The sequence below is a fragment of the Tursiops truncatus genome, chromosome 19, assembly GCF_011762595.2.
Source record: "Tursiops truncatus isolate mTurTru1 chromosome 19, mTurTru1.mat.Y, whole genome shotgun sequence".
Lineage (NCBI taxonomy): Eukaryota > Metazoa > Chordata > Mammalia > Artiodactyla > Delphinidae > Tursiops > Tursiops truncatus.
The window spans coordinates 53,373,748-53,393,680 of record NC_047052.1 but is presented as its reverse complement, the minus strand read 5'-3'; the positions used below and the strand labels follow the sequence as shown (position 1 = coordinate 53,393,680).

At 46.4% G+C, this 19,933-nt stretch overlaps 1 protein-coding gene across 6 annotated transcripts in view; it reads left to right on the top strand.

The window, feature by feature from the left end:
* LOC101328627 (uncharacterized) overlaps positions 1 to 8,130 on the top strand; it is a 107,472-nt gene extending 99,342 nt beyond the window's left edge. For all 6 annotated transcript variants that reach the window (XR_012328224.1, XR_004523426.2, XR_012328223.1 and 3 more), the window contains one exon: positions 1,895 to 8,130. The gene's annotated coding sequence lies outside the window, so the exon portion shown is untranslated. The remainder of the gene's footprint in view (positions 1 to 1,894) is intronic.
* Positions 8,131 to 19,933: the final 11,803 nt, after the last annotated feature.

The following is a 19,933-nucleotide window of genomic DNA, read 5'->3' as shown; positions in this document are numbered from 1 at the left end:
GCGTTGGCGTTTGGAACAGAAGGGCTTGCTGCAGGGCCATGCGAGGAGACGGGTGGCTCATGCCTTAAAAACCCCAAACTCCCTGAAAGCTTCCAGCAAAGCCTTCTTACAGGAACGGTGAGGGAGGGGTGTGGTTACAGACCTCTTGGTGGCAGATCCTTTGTACTTGAGGTCAGGTCGTGGTCAGGTAAAGATGTTCCTGTAAACCTCCACCAAACAAATGTTACTCTCTGTCCTGACAAGAAAGGGGAAGGTGCCAAGACACAACTTTCGCCCTCCAGGGTCCAGGCCTGGCTAACAGAAAGGGGTCCCTGCAGAGGGGCCAGTTACCCTGCCCCGGAGCATTCGTCCAGAACCAGGTTTGGGTCCTCCTGCCAGTGCCCGGGCCTGGCTGAAGAAGCAGATCTCAGTTGGCAGCTCCCTCAGGGCCAGGTCCCCGTGCAGACTGCCGCGGCCATTAGGGCAGCCTAATGGATTCCCGCAAAAGACACCCCGTTCCCTCGGCCTCCCAGCTCACCTGCTGGCCCAAGGAGAAGGGGAGGGGAGAAGGCCTGGATCCCTCTCTTACTTCACTCTCTGCCTGACGACTGCCACTCCGCGGACATTTGGCTGAATGGGTCCATTAGATGTCACTCATTGGCAGCTGGTCGCTTGAGGGAAGGGCTCACTGTGGCGCCGACCAATGGCTGAACGGGAGCTCTAAGGCCACTCCAACCATCCCTTCAGTGGTCTCCTGGTAACCGTTGCCTGGTAACGGGGGTGGGGGGAACAGCGTGCGCCAAGGGCCCTGTGCTAAGCGCTGCGCACTGCTGGGCTCTATTACAGTGTGATCATCTCCGGGTCTCCACCTGCACTACTCTGCGTTTCCATTTCATTCTGTTTATCGGTCTCCCTGTTGCTTTCTATGTTTCTGTCTTTTTGCTCCCCTCTAGCCTCCTGCTGTTTCTCCCGTCCTATTTTCTCACTCCTGTCCTGCCCCACTCTGCAACTTGTGCCCCCTATTGATGCTCTTTCTCCCCGACCTTTCTGATGACCCTACATCTCTGTATTTCTGCCTCTTTCTTCCCCCATCTCTTCTCTCTCTCTGTCCCTGTTATTCTCCCTCCCCACTCTCCGCAGCCCCCTGGTGGCTGTGCTTCCTTCCTGCTCTCTCTCTTCCCCTCGTTTCTCCTCTTCTTTTCCTCTCCCAGCATCAAGTTGCTCTGTAGGACATGGGTTCAGCTCTTTTATCCCCTCCCCCGACTCTCCATGGGAAATGCCTCACCACGGTTGACGATGCTGTTACCACTGATCAAGGGCTCCTCTTGTATTTTGCCTTAATCCCTTCACCTTCATCTCCCTGGAGATCCCAATTTTCTATACACTCTATTTTTCTCATCTGCTACTTTCACTGCTTTTTCTCTTTCATTCTTACCATCTCTTTGCAAGACACTCACCCATCCTCTACACTGCCCTCTGACCTTGCCCACTCTTCTTTTCCCCTCAGTTTTCTATTGCTCTCTCAGTCCCTCTCTGTGTCTTCTGATCCCCCCTGCCCACACAGTCAGAGGATGTGGGATGGAGTAAGATGGAGTAAGATGCCTGCTTCCTGGGAAAACAGTGATGAAATAAAAACTCACAGTTTAAGGCAAGACAGGAAAAATTTGAATTTAAATTAAATTCCTTCTCCTTCATCAGTAATGACTCAGCACTCACCTTGTATATCTAGACATCTTCAGTGAACTTTATGTACCATAACAATGTATCATTTACCTTAAAGATAACAATTGGTGCAGAACAGACTGTTCCACAGACCTGGGGAGGTACTGGGCCGCACCTAACAGAAGCTCTTTTAAGTACGTACTTATGACCGTATTAACGTTACTGTACTACTTGTGTTCTGCCTGTTTTACAGGATTGTTCCTTGCATTACCAAGTGTGTGACTGAGCCTCCGGTAAAAATGATGACTAGGCGACTTGAAACAAGTGACCAAATCTATAGTCTTATAAGACCAATGATTTTAATAGTGTAACTCTACATATGGGAAGAAGCAACAAGAGAGAACCAGCAACAAGAGAGAACCATTTCCTGGACCACAACAGACTGGTGGAACACCACGCAGAGGCCTTTGGCTACTGTTGCATTAGGGGCAGGGCGCGTGCGGGGCGTCGCCGGTGCAGTGTGGCAGTGGCCCTGTGGCCACAGTCTCCTCGGGCCGCAGTCCAGCTCCCATTTGCCCACTCGCCCCCTTTGCCGGCGCAGTCACCAAGCCTGCAACAACCAACCACGCAGCACCCCTCCTCTGTATAAAAGGAGCCCGAAATCTGACTGGGGGAAGATGGCTTGTGGAGACACTGGTCCGCCATCTTCTCCGAATAAAAAGTCGCTCTGCCTTGCCCCAGCAACTCGCCTCTCAGTTTACTGGCCTGTCGTGCAGCAAGCAGAACGACCTTGGACTCTATCAATTTTGGCGAAGCCGGCCAGGAGCCTTGCTGCTTGTGGTCAGCCCCGGTTGGGGAATTTTTGGGTAAAGCCCTAGCAGCTGCTGGGACCACCTGTCCTGAGGATCTTCCCTTTAAAATTCCCTGAAGCGGCACCAGATGCCCCAGCACTTGGCAGTGGGAGCTCCGTACAGATGGAATCGACGGGCTCCAGACAGTAGGTGTGTCTGATGTGTACAACTGGGAACACACCACCCTCTCAATTTCAGCTTTTCCTGTAAGGGAACAGCCAAGTTGTTTTGCATTTGACTGGGGTACCCTGTTGCAGAGGGGAATTTTTGTTGCAACTCTGTGAACCAGTTTGTTTGCTTTTGTTTTGCATTCATTCACGATGGAATTTGTTTGTGCCTTTTGTGTTTTGTTGCTCTTGAACTTGTATCTGTCCCTAAGGAAAGCCCTTTGGGGCGTATCTTAAATGAATGGGCAAAGTATAGTTATGGGCCTGTGACTAAAAAGAGATGATATTCTATTGTATAGCGTGTGGCCCCAGTATATGTTAGGATCAGGAGAGCAAGGTGCCCTGCTCACTTACACAATCTTGCAGTTAGAATTGAGCAGGTAAAAATGGTGAGATTCCATATGCAGAAGCATGTACGCTATTGCATCATGAGGAAAAGAAGTGAGACAGCTGCTGCCTTATGGTACGGTGGTCTGAAAGGAAAACCGGGGGAAAATCTGTTCTACAAGAGGGAGAGGGAGAAAATGAGACTGAGAACATGTTATTTCAAAACACTGGCCAAGCAGGCTGCACCAGTGGTTGTTCCGACTGCCCCCATGCCACCAACATATGCACTCCTTTCACCACCTCCTGTTTCCCCTACTTATGGGGATCAATTAGAAGTTTCTGTGTTAACCTCTGGGGCACAGGGGCCTAGTTTGTGTCACCATCTGTGACCCAGGAGGGCGTCCCATTTGACCAGGAGCCACTTCTGGAGCACGCCGCTTCCCTTGCACTGATATCCTGGAGAGGAGGCCTTAATGCAGATGGCCAATCAGCTGGGTTTCTATGGACGCGCCATCCATTCTCAATTTGATTTATTTAACTGGAAAAACCATAACCTACATACCTCCACGTGACTGAACTTTTCACTTCTATCTTTGCCACTCACCATCCCTCGTGGGCGGACATTCACACTTTTATGAATATCATGCTTACTGGGGATGAAAGGAGGATGCTCTTTGACAAGACTAGAGAGGAAGTGCACTAGCTCCATCTAGCGGACCAGGTGGAACTCCAGAAGCAAATCAGGCAGTTCCTACTGCTGAGCCTGACTGGGAACCTAATAACGGAGATATGCCGCACCTAGAGCATTACAGGAAGTGTATCTCAGCGGGTCTTCGAAAGGCAGTAGCTAGGCAAAAGAGCTTCAACAAAATTCAAGAGATACACCAAAACCCAATGAGGACCCATCAGAGTTTCTAGAAAGAATTTATCAAGCTTATAGGCACTACACTGGTGCAGACCCTGAGGCCCCCAAAATACGGGAATGGTAAATATGACCTTCATTGGGCAAAGCGCCCCAGATCTAAGAAGAAAATTACAAAGCTAGATGGTGCATTTGGAATGAACCCTTCTCAACTGGTAGATGTTGTTTTAAAGTGTTCACCAACAGGGAACAACGAAAGGAGCTCTTTGCAAGACTTAACGCCACTCATCTGGTGCCAGCACTGGATTCCCAGAAGGCGAGTAGCCTGGAGAGAGGTGAGCCCCATTGGGGAGGGAACAGTGTGCTTACTGTAGGAGGAAGGGCACTGGGAAAGACTGCGCTCATCTAAGGAATAAGAAGGAAAACCACAAAAGAAAGACGGGAGCCTCTCCTATGGTAGAGAGAGCGCAACGCTCTGAAGATGAATAAAGCGGCCCAGGGGCTCCCTTGGACTTGAGGTGTCCAATTCCAATTTCCCCACAGGAGCCCCGGGTAACTTTGACAGTGGGGAACAAGTTGATTGACTTTCCGATAGATACCGGTGCAACATACTCTGTGGTAAACAGCACGGTGGCACAGAAAACATCTCAATCCTTCTCAGTCACAGGAGTTTCTGGAGAAGGACAAAATCTTTCGTTCCTATAACCTCTAGAATGCTAATTAGGGGACCTCACCCTGAAACGCAGTTTCTTATATATGCCGGTATGTCTAATCAGTCCCTCTTTTGTAAATTAAGCACTCAAGCAACTTTTTCGCCAGAACAGCTTGACATCAGGGTCCCACAGGAGCACACTGTAAGCCTAAAGATGGCGCTCACAGACACCCCAGAAAAGGAGACTGAGCTCTCACCCACTCCACCCCCATTCCCCCCGCTCCAGGTCTGTGAAAAGCTAAGGCACAAGTGTGGGTCGATAGCACCCTAGGGAAGGCCAAAAATGCATGGCCAATACAAATCATGTTAAAAAGGGACTCTGGAGGGAATTCCCTGGTGGTCCACTGGTTAGGACTCGGTGCTTTCATCGCGGTAGCCCGGGTTCGATTTCTGGTCAGGGAACTAAGATCCCGATCCCACAAGCCGCACAGCATGGCAAAAAAAAGGGATGCGCTGGGACACCTAATCGAAAACAATACCCTCTGAGCCAAGGGGCCCAAAAGAGAATTTAGCCAGTTCTCAAAACGTTGGTTTAATCAGGTTAAACCTTGCAGGTCCCCATATAAAACCCCTATCCTCCTAGTCAAACAGCCAAACCCAACAGAGCATCTCTTTGTCCCAGACTTGAGGGCTACTAATGAAAAAATCCAGGATTTGCACCCTGTGGTACGCAATCCATTCGCTCTGCTCACAGCTATTCCAGAAGCAAACAGCTGGTTCTGTTTTTGACGTGAAGGATGCTTTTTTTCTGCATTCCTATTGCAGAAGAATCACAGCAGCTGTTTGCTTTTGAAGGGCAGGACCCAGAAAGACAGGTAGTCCAACAGTATTGGTGGACGGTCCTGCCTCAAGATTTAAGGATTCCCCTACCTTGTTTGGGGAAATGTTGGCTGGGGACCTTAGAGACTTAATATTGGATGAAGGACTCTTCCTCCAAAATGTGGACCATTTGCTCATAGCGAACCCTATGAATGATAAGTGTCTACAAAATACCATCAGCACCCTGAGTTATTTGGCCAACTGTGGATGTAAGGTCTCCCAGAAAAAGGCTCAAGTATGTAAGCAACAAGTCACGTAGCTGGGTTTTATCCTTTCCCAAGGGCAGCAGGGTCTTTTGCTTGATAGAAAATGGGCAATTGCAGGCTTGGGAACACCAAGAATTGCAGATAACAGGGCGTTTCTGGGAATGGCAGGATTCTATCGGATCTGGATCCCGAACTATAGGCTCAGAGTAAAGCCCCTCTATAAGGCTTTAAAGGGACATGATTTTGAGCCCCTACTTGGACTAAAGAGTGCCAAACAGCCTTTGAAACAATAAAAACATAGTCTCAGCTCCAGCTTTGGGACAACCAGACTGAAAGAAACCTTTCAGATTATATGTCCGTGAGAGACAAATCTTGGGGTGTTAATTCAAATTCTGGGGAATGTCCTTCGACCTGTTGCCTAATTCTCAGGACAACTAGAACACACTAAGGGATGGCCACTCTGCCTTTGAGCTGTAGCAGCTCCTTGCAACAGACTTCCGGAAGCTGAGCAGTTTACCGTGGGCAGCCCACCACTCTGTATGTCTCTCACCCTGTCCTTTCTTTACTGGAACAAAAAGGGGGGCTACTGGCTGACTTCTGGGAGAATGGGAAAGTACCAGGCTATCCTCTTAGACAATCCCAATGTAACGTTTCAGGTCACTTCAGCCCTAAAGCCAGCCACCATGGCTCCCGACTGCGGCTGCACAATCCCCAGGGCACAGCTGCCTGCACGTCGTGGGGCTGGTGTACTCTGGCAGACCAGACTGAACTGTTCACAGTAGCTGACGTGCTGGGTATGTGGTGGTAACCCTTGGAAGGACTGACCCTCGCTATGCATTCTCCGTGTGGCATGCTCACGGCGCCATCTGGAAAGAAAGGGGGCTCCTCACTTCAAACAGTAAAGACATAAAACATGCTTCTGAAATCTTGTCCCTGTTAGAAGCAGTCCTCAAGCCCTCACAAGTGGCCGTAATGCACCGCCCAGGCCACCAGAAGGGTGAGACTCACATAACAAAAGGCAACCGGTTAGCTGACCAAGCTGCAAAGAAAATAGCAAAGGCAGGCGATTACCAAGCCATCATAGGGTCACTTCTCCCGCAGACTGACTTGTCAGAATACCAGCCGGAATATTCAGAAAAAGACAAGGAGAGGGCCGAAGAGTGGGGATGCACTCTTGATCACACCTCGCCTGGCTAGAAATGTAGTGCACACGGAACTGACTTGATTTCTGAGGCTTTCGTGGACACTGCTGCAGCACATTCGTGACAGGACCCACCACGGGAGAGATGCCGCCTTACAGTGGATTCAAAAGTATACAATGGGGCCTGACCTACAAAGGGCCATCCAAGGAGTCACTGAAAATTGCATGATTTGTGCTAAAAATAACCCAAATACTGCTGTCAGATCTCCCCAGATGGGGACCCAACACAGAGGACTCCACGAGCCACCAAGGACTGGCAAATAGACTTCACTCAAGTTGATAGGGACAGAGTAAGGGACAAAGTAGGCGGTTGAATAGTTAATCCCACTAGGGGACTGCAAGTAGAGAAAAAAGCATGGGAGACCCCTGTAAGTTAATGATCACTCAAGAAAGCAGGTTTGCTTAACTACAAAACCAAGCAACAGAAGCCTGAGACACGCCCCCGAACAATAAAACAAGGGTGGCATGAGACCCACATCTGCCCAGTGAGCTCAGTAAGTTGACCCCTAGACACGCTCCTCTGCGCACACTAAAAACAAGTATATAAGGAAAAGGTGACGTTATGCTGAAAACTGAGATGGTTTATCATATATTAGTATATGTTACCACCTTTTTTCCTCACTTCCGTTGCTCCATGACAGTCCCAGCTTGGCCATGTAGGGACAAGAAGAAGCCCCCACCCGATGTGCAGGCGGAGCTGAGGAGGGAAGCTTGACGGCTACTCAAGAATGAGGACAGAGGTGGTCCTCTCCCCCTCCCCACTTCTCCTTTGATTATAAAACAGGAGCCCCCTAAGTTCTGGGGGCGGCACCCTCTCGCCCACCCGCAGGCCTCACAAGCGTGCTCGTCTAGTAGATCACTCTGCCTCCCCCTGAAGAACGAGCTCCTCAGAGCCCCCCAAGACACATTTCAGTGGTTTCGGCTGGCGACCACAAAGGGGCAGCGGTAAGATAAGAAGGAGGGGGGTCGGGTCCTAGAGGGGCCGTGGATGCCAGGTGGACTGGGGAGGACACTCGCCCAATGTGTGCCCCTTTTAGGCGACTGGTCAACCCCGAATGCTTTAGGACTCTGATGAGAGATCTAGGACAGACCAGAGGAACAAGGATGTGGATGTTTAGAGACACGGAACCAGAGGAATGCTGGCAGTCAGCATGGCTTGCCACAGAAAGACGCTGTGGATGTTTAGGGACCCGGAAGGACACGTACATTCTAGGTCTGTCCCTGTTGTACTCAAGTCTGTAAACTTAACTATTCCAACTGTTATTTATAAACTGATAAGTTTTGTTTTGCAATGCTTGTCTTATGAACAAGTTTTAAAATGAAACTATGAGATCTCTGTCTGGATATATGTGTGTCTTACGTGGTCTTGTCTTTAGATAGTATTGCTAAGGTTAATTTGTAAATGAGCTCAATTTAATTGGCTTAAAAAAAAAGTAAGTGCTTACAAATTAAACATTTCTGAATACAAGAGAAACTAAGCTAAATGGATTTCAGATTCACATGACCTGAGAAATATTTAATGTTAAATTAATATCTGGTATTAAAGTTTGTTGTTATTAAAGATTGTTAATACAGACATGTCTTTAGAGTCATCAACGTTAAGCACGGTATTTTTATTGTACCTGGGTTTGCTGAAAGTCACTAAGTTCATACTATTTTTGTTGTAAAATCTGTCAGCAAGAAAATTAATGAGTTAAAATTAAATTAACTCATTGTCAGACTTTTGCCGTCCTGATGTACTTGTAGCATGGCCAGTCTGCTCCTAAATGAGAGAAATTAAATGGGTAAATAACAGCTGCAAATTGAACAGTCAGGGCTGTGGGAAATCCAAGACAGCCACTTGGCTCCTCCTGGATCCCTGGCAAACCCCATTTTTTATTTAATGGTTTAAACCCTTTCTTGGCTACAAGGCTGATGCCCTCACAGTGGAAAAAAGAATGGTTTAAAAACGTGTTTTGGGCTTCCCTGGTGGTGCAGTGGTTGAGAGTCCACCTGCCGATGCAGGGGACACGGGTTCGTGCCCCGGTCCGGGAAGATCCCACGTGCCACGGAGCGGCTGGGCCCGTGAGCCATGGCCGCTGAGCCTGCGCGTCCGCAGCCTGTGCTCTGCAACGGGAGAGGCCACAACAGTGAGAGGCCCGCGTACCGCAAAAAAATAAATAAAAAAATAAAAACGTGTTTTTCACTTGGGTATAGTTTCTATAAATTTTAGTGATCAAGGCAACCACTTTACTGGACAAATTATAATACAAGCCTATGTTATTAATTAACCAGACTTATTTTACAAACTAATCTTAATTTGGCTATATTTGGTAAAACTGAGGGTTATTTAGAAAAGAAAAAAGTATGTTTTAAGATATTAAATTTAAGATATTAAAGATATTTAATTTAAAGATATTAATTTAATTTAAAGATATTAAATTTAAGATATTAAATTTTAGTTTTGCTAACTGAGGTCAGTATCTACTGTCTTAAAACTCACTTTTCTAATAGCTCTTTGTTGCTATATTATTCTAAAGCTTAATTGAGTTAAGATATTCTAAGCTTGTTTCTGAAGCTGATCACGTAATCTATCTTTGGATGAAGATTAGATGCCCGTAATCTATAACCAGGGGGTTATACATACTAGAAAAAGCATCATTTAAAGGACTGTGTCCGTCCTAGATAAAAGGCCTCTTAACAGGTATTCTTAAGCACGTCATGCACAGGGAAACTGAAGGGAATCAACTTCCAAGACTTAAGGTACTTTCCCCCCAATTACTAGGAGTGCCCAACGGAGGAGTGCCCTGATGTCGGTCATCCCCTCCCTACGCCCCTTACAGGTGCTGACCCTTTATTTCCAATTTACAGTCAGACCAGTTCCCACTCACTGTTAACACCATTGGGGACACCTTCTGTACTATTCCTTTGGGACAGTTTCTTGGCCATTAACACCAGGCTGGGAGACTGACTACTTTGGAAGGGATACATCTGAAGTAGTAAGTACAAATCTTGATGAAATTGCACGGTGGGTTTTGACAAAGGAAGGAAACTTCTGGATAGCTAACTACTGCTCCGGTGGCAGGTGCTATAACCGGGGAAGCGGCTGCTCCGGTAAGGGCTATCTCACAGGCAGGAGCCCCTTATCCCAGGGGAAAGCGCACCCGAGGGTGAGGAGAGAGGCCCCCACCAAATTCAGGAGCTCCTTCTCTGTACCCCAAGGGGCCCAGTCTTGGACCAGCGAGCACCCGCAGTGGCGTAAGTCACCAGCCAATTGCCCCCACCGTTCTGCCTCTGAGAGGAAGTTCCTGACGGAAATCGAGGAAACATAGAAGTCCGTGTGCCTTGCTCAATGTCTGATCTAAGTCTGGCAGAAGATCAACTGGGAAGTTTTTCTGAGGACCCTGAACTTTTCACGAAGGAGTTTACCCGGTTAATACGATCTTCTGATCTCACTTGGGGGGATTTGCAGAGTTTACTATACCCCGTGCTGCACCCCAGAGGAAAAACAGCCTATAACATTGGCAGCCAGCCACAGCCCAGCAGGGCCAGTCACTACACCGGGTGGGGAACAACGCTGTCCCCGAGGCAGATGCAGGATGCCTTATCAGGTAAATTCTACTGATAGGGACGGATGAGACCATATGATTGTTCAATAGAGGCTATGAAACAATGTCCAGTGAAACCAGTCAATTATGAACAAGTGAAAGAAGTCCAACAGGGGTCAGATGGAAATCTGATCGTATTTCAAGAAAAGTTAATAGAAGATTTTTATAAGTACATAAATGTGGATCCGTCCTCCCCCAAGGCACAGGCCCTTTGGCTATACACTTCACAGCCCAGCCGGCCCCAGACGTCGGGCGCAAGATTCAAAAGGTGGCTGCTGGCCCTCAGACCCCTACGAGTGATTTGCTCCAATTGGCTTATTCAGTTTTCAATAATAGGGATACGGCCGAAAAGGCTGAACACACCCAGAGAAATATATACAAAAGGCCCAAATGATGGTAGTGGCTTTGTCCATTCAGAGCCCCCCAAAGGGGAGGCCGGCCTTTCTGGGCCAATCTGGCTGTGGTGGACCACAAGGCCCGTGGGTACCCAGACAGGACCAGTGTGCCCTGTGTGGACCAAAGGGACACTGGAGGAACGACTGTGACACGCGCCCTTTACAGACAGGGCATTGGAGGAGGGAATGCCCCAGACGCCAGAGAGTGACGGGGGCCTTTGATGGTTTCACAATCAGAAACTGAGGGGGCTCGAGGCTGAAAGTGGCTCTGCCTACAGATACCATGTATATAACTAGTGTCGAGCCCTGGGTGGTCATTAAGTGGTGGGCCATGATAGAATTTCTCATAGACACCGGTGCAACCCTTTCAGTCTTAACCAAAAGGATTAGAAGCCTTAACAAGCATAAGAAATATGTAATGGGAGTGTCGGGAAAGAGACGGGGGCACACTTTCCAGGAACCCCTTTTGTGCAACAGCAACGGCCGCTCGTTTCTACATTGCTTTCCGTTTGTGCCTGACTGTCCCCTCTCTTTAGTGCAAGGGACTAAATTAGGGGCCACCCTGTCTCTCGAGGGACAAGGAAGCCACCCTTACCACCAAATGATATTAACAAGAAACAAGATTAAATCTATAACTGAGATAAAAGACTCAACAGAGGGCTTCCCTGGTGGTGCAGTGGTTGAGAGTCCGCCTGCCGATGCAGGGGACACGGGTTCGTGCCCCAGTCCGGGAAGATCCCACATGCCGCGGAGCGGCTGGGCCCGTGAGCCATGGCCGCTGAGCCTGCGCCTCCGGAGCCTGTGCTCCACAACGGGAGAGGCCACAGCAGTGAGAGTCCCGCATACCGCAAAAAAAAAAAAAGAGAGAGCAGGCTTGCTTAGCAATAAAACCATGCAACAGAAGCCTGAGACACGCCCCCAAACAATAAAACAATGGTGGCCTGAGACCCACATTCTGCCCAGTGAGCTCAGTAAGTTGATGACCCCTAGGACACACTCCTGCACACACTAAAAACAAAATATAAGGAAAAGGTGACATTATGCTGAAAGCTGAGATGACTTACCATATTTTAGTATATGTTACCACCTTTTTGCTCATTTCCGTTGCTCCACGACAGTCCCGGCTTGACCACGTAGGGACAAGAAAACTGCCCCTCTGGACGTGGAGGAGTTTTCCCTTGATTATATAAAACTGTAGCTAAGTTCCCAGGGCGGCACCCTCTCACCCGCCCTGGAAGCGTCACCAACGTCCCTATCTATCACTTTGCCTCTCACTGCATTCTTTCTGCACTGAGAACCAGAGCTCCTGGGAGCCCCCTGAGACACATTTCTGCAGCATCAAAATGCCTCGAGCCACAGGAAATTTCAGGTATCTGCTTGTGTTTGTGGACACTTTTTCAGGATGGGTGGAGGCCTATCCCACCCAGACAGAGAAAAAGCCTCTGACGTGGTTAAAGCCCTCAAGGAAATTATCCCCTGATGTGGACTCTGCCTAACACCCTTCAAAGTGATAACGGGTCTGCTTTTCTCTTGAGCAACACCCAACAAGGGTCTAAAGCCCTGCAAATTAATTGGAAGCTACCATTTAAAAAGGAGCATTGCTGGGACTTCCCTGGCGGTCCAGTGGTTAAGACTCCGAGCTCCCAATGCAGGGGGCGTGTGTTCGATCCCTAGTTGGGGAACTAAGATCCCACATGCCACGCAGCCAAAAAAAAGAAAAAAGAAAAAAAAACAAGACCCTACTCCTGAAAGGCCCAGATAGCAATGGGTTGGTGAACGCTTAGAAGACAAGGTTGCTCACTGGACCTGGGAATGAACATTCCTAGTACTGTGGGACAAATTGGTCACAAAATGCCTCCCAAATGTTGGATGAAATTAAGACCGAGAGGGAACAGATTGTAAAAGAATGTTGCCCATCATCCAGTTCTACAAGATTCAAGACATTAGCCACTGCGGTCACTGACCTGCAGCCACCCTGACAGGAATTCCGGGCAGAGAGCAGGATGAGGCACTGGGAAAACTGGCAGAACCGGCCTTCAGACAGTCAAGCGTTTGCAGGAAAAATTTTTATGAACCTGGGTTCTTACATCTTACCATAGTTAGCAAAGCACTAAAACCATTAACTAAGCTATGTGTTCCTCAAGCACAGCAGTTACCTTCTTCCAAGATGCGTGCCTGACTGCCTGTACCCCTTCCCAGCATCAGCTATACACCAGCCTTCCCCCTTCCCTCTTCAGCACAGTTCTCACAGCTCTCTAAGGGGCTGTCTCCGGGGTTATAATCCTCAGCTTGGCAAAAATAAGTTTTTCACTTCTTTCTTAGATTGACTATTGATTACTTTTCCGCTGATTACACATTTTCCAGCGGGGTGGAATTTCAGACGGAAGAACACTGGGTGTCACAAGGCTGGCCCAGGTCACCTCTCCCTACACGGGGTGAGGGGAAGGGCTGACTAGGAAGGGGAGGCCTGCGGAGCAGAAGGACCGGCCTGAGGAGACGCGAGGACAGAGGGGCTGGGAGGGAAGGAGGGGGTCTCAGGAGAGGGGCGGGCTCTCCAGAACCCCAGGACCAGGGAGAGGACGCGGCCTCTCCGGGAGCGGGGCGACCGGCGCTGCTCTCAAGGGGCCGAGAGGGCCAGGCTGGGGGGCGCGAATCCACCTTGTGGAAGGGGACGTTACGTGGGGGGGCGGGGGAGGTCGTAAAGGGTTTTATGGAGGAAAACGACCCTAAAGGCGATGTCTACGTGGACCGGAGACCGAAAAGCTGAAGGAGGCAAATACACGCATCATATCAATAATATTAAGCCATCGTTTACACATCGTAACTCTCCACCCGTTACCTCTCTTACTCCTATCATTAAATCCCCAAATCATTTTAGGACCTTATACTGTAAGTATACTTTAAAAAAGAACCAAACAGTAGATTGTGAATCCAGTAACAGAAGACTAAATCTTATTTACCACAAACGTATGCAAGAACTGCTAATTCACGTGTCCATACCTGTTAGGATGGCTTTTTCAAGCTTCTAAAGGACAGTAGTTATCCACTGGTCTTGGGAACCAAAAAACTGGTGCAACTCCAAGTAAAAATAATAACTTACCTTCTTTAGTCACACTATTCATACTAACAATGCCTATTATAACAACAAACTCCAACATTTACAAAAGTAATGTATATCCACCCCATGTGAAAACCACTATCTCATATGCTTTTATCATCAGCCTAATTCCAACAATACTTATTCTTACAGAACAAGAAATATCTCAAGCTGACAGTGAATCACAATCCAAACCTTATTATCACTTAGCTTCACGATAGATTATTTCTCAGTGTTTGTGCTGGTGGCACTGATTTGTCACATGATCTAGTATGGAATTTTCAATATGATACATACACTCAGATCCTAATATTAATCAATTTTTAAAATATTTACTCCTGTTTCTTATCACAATACTAATTCTTTTCCCCGACCAGGGATGCAACCCAGGCCCTCGGCAGTGAAAGCACGGAGCCCTAACCACTGGACTGCCAGGGAGTTCCCACAATACTAATTCGTGTTCCCACTAACAATCTTCTCCGACTTTTCACTGGATGGGAAGGAGTCAGAATTATGTCTTTTCTACTTATTGGGTGATGACGTGACAGAGCAGATGCAAATACGGCCGCTCTTCAAACAATTTTATGCAACGCACTGGAGACACTGGATTCATTGTATCAACAGCATGATCTCTATTCAACAAATCTTTATACTTAACCTAAATCACCCAAATCTACCCGATAGGACTTGTATTAGCCGCAACTGGAAAACCTGCCCGAATTGGCCTGCACCCATGACTTCCCTCAGCAATAGAGGGTCCTACTGCCATCTCAGCCCTACTCCACTCGAGCACAACAGCTGTAGCAGGCATCTTCCTACTTATCTGCTTTTACCCTTTAATAGAAAATAATACATTTATCCAAACAATAACATCATGTGTAGGAGCTATCACCACATTATTTACAGCAGTATGTGCTCAATTGTTGCTTTCTCCACTTCGGGTCAAGTAGGCCTTATAATAGTAACAATCGGCATTAACCAGCCTCATCTAGCATTTCTCCATATTTGCACACACGCCTGTTTCAAGGATATACTATTCATATGCTCTGGATCGATTATTCACAGTCTAAATGATAGATAAGACATTCGAAAAGTAGGAGGCCTATGTAACGCAATGCCCTTCACCACAACAGCCCTCGTTATTGGAAGTCTCACGTTAACAGGATACCACTCCTCACAGGTTTCTATTCTAAAGATCTTATTATCGAATCCGCTAACATGCTGTATACCAACACCTGAGCCCTCTTAATAACCCCCATCGCCACATCCTTCACAGCTGTGGGTAGCACGCACGTTATTTTCCTCCCACTCTGAGGACAACCGTGCTTGTCCAATTAATGTTAATTAATGAAGACAACCCGCTCCTAATCAACTCTATCACACGTCTATTAGCTGGAAGCAGTTTCTCCGGATTTCTAACTCCAACAACATTCCCCCAACAACAATCCCACAAATAACTGTGCCTCCTTACTCGAAGCCAACTGCCCTTGCCGTGACCGTCCTAGGCTTTATTCTAGCACCTGAAATCAACCTTGCTGCAGAAAATTTAAAACTTAACTATCCCTCAAACTTCTTCAAAATCTCAAAACTCTTAGGGTATTTTCCCATTATACACCACTTTCAGCAAGCCAAAAATCAGCATCTTCCCTACTGGATTTAATTCGACTAGAAAATATCTTACCAAAACCCAATTATCTTATTCAAATAAAATTTTCTACACTTGTGTCAGACCAAAAAGGCCTAATCAAACTATACTTCCTTTCATTCCTCATTATCCTTACCCTAAGCATAATAGTATTTAATTACCATGAGTAACCTCTATAGTAACTATAAGCAATGACCAACCAGTAACAATTACCTTGAATCAACTACCATAACTATACAACGCGGCAATATCTATAGCCTCCTCACTAAAAAATCCAGAATCACCTGAATCATAAATTACTCAGTCCCCCAGTCCACTGAACAAATAAAATTTCTACTTCCTTGTCCTTTAAAGCACAGAAAATTCTATCACTTCAATTTTCTATTGTAAATTCTATCATTAATTCCAAAACAAATACCTAAAACAGTTTTATTTGAAACTCAAATTTCAGGATACTGCTCAGTAGCCACAGCTGTTGTATAACCAAATACTATTAACATTTCCCCTAAAGAAATTAAAAACACCATTAAACCCAAAAGCAAACCACCAAAATTCAACACAATTCCACAACCAACACCACCACCCACAATCAACCCAAGTCCACCATAAACAGGTGAAGGTTTAGAAGAAAAACCCACAAAACTAATTATAAAAATAGTACTTAAATACAATGTATGTTACCATTATTCTTACATGGAATCTAACCACGGCCAATGACATGAAAAATCATCGCTGTATTTCAACTATAAGAACACTAATGACCAACATCTGAAAATCACACCCACTAATAAGTTATCAACAAGGCAGTTCACTGATCTTCCAGCTGCATCAAACATCTCATCATGATGGACCTTTGGTTCTCTCTTAGGCGTTTGTTTAGTTCTGCGCATCCTGACAGGCTTATTCCTAGCAATACATTATACGTCAGATACAGTAACTGCATTTTTATGAGTAACACCTATCTACCAAGATGTAAACTAGAATCACCTGAGATCTACATGCAAATGGAGCTTCCATGGTTTTTATTTGCCAATTCATTTACGTAGGACGAGGCTTATACTACAGATCCTATACCTTTTCTGAAACATGAAATACTGGAATCATTTTACTATTTACAGGTATAGCCACAGCATTCATAGGCTATGTATTACCTTGAGGACAAACAGCGTTCTGAGGAGCAAGTTACTACCTGTCTTCTCTGAGCAATTCCCTATATCGGCACAAGCCTTGTGGAATGAATCTGAGGCGGTTTTTCAGTAGACAAAGCAACTCTAACACAATTCTTGCCTTCCATTTTACCCTCATTACAGCACTAGCAACTGTTCACTTATTATTCCTTCCAGAAACGGGCTCTAATAACCCCACAAGAATCTCATATGACATAGACAAAATCCCATTTCACCCCTACTATACAAAGACATGCTAGGTGTCTTATCATTGATTCTAATCTTAGTATTATTCTCATCTGACTTGCTAGGAGACCCAGACAACTACATCCCAGCAAATCCCCTTAATACACCACCACATATCAAGCCAGAATGATACTTCTTATTCGCGTATGCAATTCTACGATCAATTCCCAATACACTTATAGGAGTACTAGCTCTAATTTTTTCAGTCTTAATCCTAGCTTTCACCCAGTACTCCATACATTGAAACAACGAAGCATAACATTCCAACTCCTCAGCTAATGCCTATTTTGAGTACTAGGAGCAGACCTATCGACACATGAATTGGAGGACAAACCCTGGAGCACCCGTTATTATCGAACAACAAGCATCCCTTTTGTTTCTTTTAAATTCTAGCTCTAATACCAGTAACTAGCATCATTGAAAATAATCTCCTAAAATGAAGAGTCTTTGTAGTATATTACCCTGGTCTTGTAAACCAGAAAAGGAGAACAGACCTAAGACTCAAGGAAGAAGCTCCACTATCAGCACCCAAAGCTGAAATTCTACTTAAATTATTTCCTGAACATTTGTTACGGGACACTTACAAAATTAAGTACCATGTCGGTATTAAAATGACTTCTTTTTTCTACAAGTTACTACGTATTTCGTGCATTATATGCATTACCTCTGGATTTTACACCAAAGGGAAATCAGACCCCAGGCCTCTCACGGCCACAACTGAATTAACTTGGGGTGGGGGACCGGATATTTTAAGGTCCGTAGCGACCCCAGACCTCGGATACGGAGTGGGGACCACCAGGCGCAGGTTTAACTAGCAAAGAACGGTTAACTCACACTCCCCACCGCGGCGTCAGCTCCGTGTTCTCTGCTTCGGGATCTGCAGCAAACTGCGCGACCGTGGAGTAGAGACGCTAGAAGCGGCTGGGGGCGGGGCCTGAGCAGAGCGCCACGGGGAGGGGCGGGGCCTGAGCAGAGCGCCACGGGGAGGGGCGGGGCGTGGGCCCAAGCCAGCGCCTGGAGCGTGAGAGGGCGGGACGGGGCGGGCGCTGCACGTTCCTCCGTTTGATCCTGTCTGGGTTTAGAAACGCTTGAGGGTCTTGTGTTGCACCATTGCTTCCTCCTTGGTTTAACAGTTTGTAACAGTTTTAAGGTAAAAGCTTAAAGTAGTGTGGGATACTTATGTTGGTCTGGGAACTGCAGTCTCGGCGGGGGCTTGATGTGGGGTGGTGTTTGGACCCAGGAACATTCCTGCAATTAGAGTTAATTTAAGCAGTTTAAGGAAACAAGAGCTGGATCTGTCTGTGTAGGGATTACAAACTATGTGAAACACAGAACCCTTAGAATGGGCTATTTCATACTAACACCGGTAAGGACAAAAATGTTGCCGTGCCATTCCAGTTCTACAAGGATCAAGCTCATTGGTCACTGCAGTGGCCCTGAGTGTGTCATACAAATACAAATGGGGAAGGGCAATTCGGTGAAGGAAACAGGAGAAAATTGCCAGGATGGGAACATATTTACAATGATTGAGGAATAGCCATAATTATTGTGTGGCTTGGTGAGGTGTGATATTAATTTTCTATTGGAGACATTTAAAATTTGGGACTTCTTGTAGTTACAATTTTTTTATTTTTCAGGACTTAAAAAGCCACCCTATATAAATAGGCTGTGTATACTTCTGCATGTTGAGTCTTCATTTTAAAAATGATATAATTCCCTAGAGAGCTTAAGATATAAGTAATGGATCCAAAATCATGATTACCTGTTTGAAGGACACACAGACATGTTTCTTTATAGCATCCTCAGTATTGCCGAGAAGACATGGGGATGGGGCAGTATAATGAATCAATGGAAAGATAGTTAATATCATTTGTCAAAATTGCCTGAGAGACTTGATCCCAGGACTAGTTATATACACACTTTTCCTGTATCGACCGCTGTAGCTATGTAGGGGTATGTTGCTAGTTCCACTTATGAATGCATGACAAGTAAAGTAAGTGGACGCTTTTAAGCCTCAGTTTTTCCTTCAGTGTCAATGTCATCAAATTTTTTTTTGTTTGTTTGTTTATTTTATTTTTTTCTGTACGCGGGCCTCTCACTGTTGTGGCCTCTCCCGTTGCGGAGCACTGGCTCCAGACGCGCAGGCTCAGCGGCCATGGCTCACGGGCCCAGCCGCTCCGCGGCATGTGGGATCCTCCCGGACCGGGGCACGAACCCACGTCCCCTGCATCGGCAGGCGGACTCTCAACCACTGCGCCACCAGGGAAGCCCCAATTTTTTTTTTTTTTTTTTTTTTTTGAGGTATGCGGCCCTCTCACTGTTGTGGCCTCTTCCGTTGCGGAGCACAGGCTCTGGACGCGCAGGCTCAGCGGCCATGGCTCACGGGCCCAGCCGCTCCGTGGCATGTGGGATCTTCCCGGACCGGGGCACGAACCTGTGTCCCCTGCATCGGCAGGCGGACTCTCAACCACTGCGCCACCAGGGAAGCCCTCATCAAAATATTTTACCGTATAATAAGACACTGTACTTTCGAATCAAATTGCAACACAATCTCATATCACTTGTATTTCCCCTGAATGAGTACAAGACCTAGTGACTGCCAATTATTTCCAGTTTTATTTTTCCAAGTAAGAGCAATCCTGTCTCGCAACAACATGGATTGACCTAGCGATCATCATACTAAGTCAGTCAGAAAGACAAATACCATATGCTATCACTTATATGTGGAATATAAAATATGACACAAATGAACTTATCTACAAAACAGAAACAGACTCACAAACATAGAGAACAGACTTGTAGTTGCGGGGGGTTAGTAGATGCAAACTATTATATATAGATTGGATAAACAACAAGGTCCTACTGTGTAGCACAGGGAACTATATTCAATACCCTGTGATAAATCATAATGGAAAAGAATATGAAAAAGAATATATATATGTATAACTGAATCACTTTGCTGTACAGCAGAAATTAACATTACAAATCAACTATACTTCAATAAAATAACT